This window comes from Oncorhynchus kisutch, unplaced genomic scaffold (genome assembly GCF_002021735.2).
Source record: "Oncorhynchus kisutch isolate 150728-3 unplaced genomic scaffold, Okis_V2 scaffold3334, whole genome shotgun sequence".
In the NCBI taxonomy this organism is placed as follows: Eukaryota; Metazoa; Chordata; class Actinopteri; order Salmoniformes; family Salmonidae; genus Oncorhynchus; species Oncorhynchus kisutch.
Window position 1 is genome coordinate 467,501 of NW_022265279.1, and position 3,100 is coordinate 470,600.

Genomic DNA, 3,100 nt, shown 5'->3' on the forward strand with positions numbered 1-3,100 from the left:
TACAGTACATATACACTACACATACAGTACATATACACATACAGAACATATACACTACACATACAGTACATATACACATACAGTACATATACACATACAGTACATATACACATACAGTACATATACACATACAGTACATATACACTACACACACAGTACATATACACTACACATACAGTACATATACACATACAGAACATATACACATACAGTACATATACACATACAGTACATATACACATACAGTACATATACACATACAGTACATATACACTACACATACAGAACATATACACATACAGTACATATACACATACAGTACATATACACATACAGAACATATACACTACACATACAGTACATATACACATACAGTACATATACACATACAGTACATATACACATACAGTACATATACACATACAGTACATATACACATACAGAACATATACACTACACATACAGTACATATACACATACAGTACATATACACATACAGTACATATACACTACACATACAGTACATATACACATACAGTACATATACACTACACATACAGTACATATACACATACAGTACATATACACATACAGTACATATACACTACACATACAGTACATATACACATACAGTACATATACACTACACATACAGTACATATACACATACAGTACATATACACACACAGTACATATACACTACACATACAGAACATATACTCATACAGTACATATACACACACAGTACATATACACTACACATACAGAACATATACACATACAGTACATATACACATACAGTACATTATACACATACAGTACATTTTTCCTCAAAGGGATGTCTGTTTCAACCCTGTTACACATAGCAACCTGAAGACACCTCCAATAGAAGGTGTTTTTCCTCAAAGGGATGTCACGTGTCCTACTTACAACACCAGTCAACAGTTTGGACTCATTCCAGGGTTTGTCTTTATGTTTACTATTTTCTACATTGTAGAATAATAATAACTATAGAATAACTATGAAAAGAACACATATGGAATCATGTAGTAACCAAAAAGTGTTAAACAAATCAACATATATTTTATATTTTTCAAACTAGCCGCCCTTTGCCTTGAAGACAGCTTTGCATTATCTTGGCGTTCTCTCAACCAGCTTCACCTGGGGAAAAGAACAGATGGAAATCCAGTGTTTCTACGTAATGCACTGACCAGCTGGCAAGTGTCTTCACTGACAATTTCAACCTATCCCTGACCTGGTCTGTCATACCAACGTGTTTCAAGCTCACCACCATAGTCCTCGTGCCCAAGAACGCCAAGGTTAGCTGCCTAAATGACTATCGCCCGGTAGAACTCACATGTATAGCCATGAAATACTTAGCAAGGCAGGTCATGGCTAACATCAACAACATCATCCCAGAACACCCAGAACACCCTGGACCCAATCCAATTCGCATACCATCCCAACAGATCCACAGATGACACATCTCTATTACCCTCCACACTGCCCTCACCCACCTGGACAAAAGGAACACCTATGTGAGAATGCTGCTCATTTACTACAGTTTAGCGTTCAACACCATAGTGCCCCACAAGCTCATCACATAGTTCAGGACCCTGGGAATGAACACCTCCCTCCGCAACTGGATTCTGGACTTCCTGACGGGCCGCCATGCTGACCATCAACACGGGGTCCCACCAGGGGTGCCGAGGACACCCAAACCACACAACCATAAAGCCCGAGAGCCTGACCCTCTCTGGAGGTTGCTGTAGCCCTGCCTGGGATCTTCAGCCTATAGTGACTGTTGGCTGAGACGCCGGGCCCGTTAGGGTAGGCTGTGTCAGGGTGGGACGCCAGGCCCGTTAGGGTAGGCTGTGTCAGGGTAGGCTGTGTCAGGGTGGGACTCCAGGCCCGTTAGGGTAGGCTGTGTCAGGGTGGGACACCAGGCAAGTTAGGGTAGGCTGTGTCAGGGTAGGCTGTGTCAGGGTAGGCTGTGTCAGGGTGGGACGCCAGGCCTGTTAGGGCAGGCTGTGTCAAGGTAGGCTGTGTCAGGGTGGGATGCCGGGCCCGTCAGGGTAGACTGTGTCAGGGTGGGACGCCGGGCCCGTTAGGGTAGGCTGTATCAGGGTGGGATGCCGGGCCCGTCAGGGTAGACTGTGTCAGGGTGGGACGCCGGGCCCGTTAGGGTAGGCTGTGTCAGGGTGAGACGCCGGGCCCGTTAGGGTAGGCTGTGTCAGGGTGGGACGCCGGGCCCGTTAGGGTAGGCTGCATCAGGGTGGGATGCCAGGCCCGTTAGGGTAGGCTGCGTCAGGGTGGGACGCCGGGCCCGTTAGGGTAGGCTGTGTCAGGGTGAGACGCCGGGCCTGTCAGGGTAGGCTGTGTCAGGGTGAGACGCCGGGCCCGTTAGGGTAGGCTGTGTCAGGGTGGGACGCCGGGCCCGTTAGGGTAGGCTGTGTCAGGGTGGGAAATTGGCTGAGACGCCGGGCCCGTTAGGGTAGGCTGTGTCAGGGTGGGACGCCGGGCCTGTCAGGGTAGGCTGTGCCAGGGTAAGCTGTGTCAGGGTGGGACGCCGGGCCCGTTAGGGTAGGCTGTGTCAGGGTGAGACGCCGGGCCTGTCAGGGTAGGCTGTGTCAGGGTGGGATGCCGGGCCCGTTAGGGTAGGCTGTGTCAGTGTGGGACGCCGGGCCTGTTAGGGTAGGCTGTGTCAGGGTGGGAAATTGGCTGAGACGCCGGGCCCTTTAGGGTAGTCTGTGTGAGGGTGAGACGCCAGGCCCGTTAGGGTAGGCTGTGTCAGGGTGGGATGCCGGGCCTGTCAGGATAGGCTGTGCCAGGGTAAGCTGTGTCAGGGTGGGACGCCGGGCCCGTTAGGGTAGGCTGTGTCAGGGTGGGACGCCGGGCCCGTTAGGGTAGGCTGTGTCAGGGTGGGACGCCGGTCCCATTAGGGTAGGCTGTGTCAGGGTGAGACGCCGGGCCTGTCAGGGTAGGCTGCATCAGGGTATGCTGTGTCAGGGTGGGAAATTGGAAATGTGAATTGGGCGTAATTGGAGGAAATTAATCAAATCAAATGTATTTATATAGCCCTTCGTACATCAGCTGATAT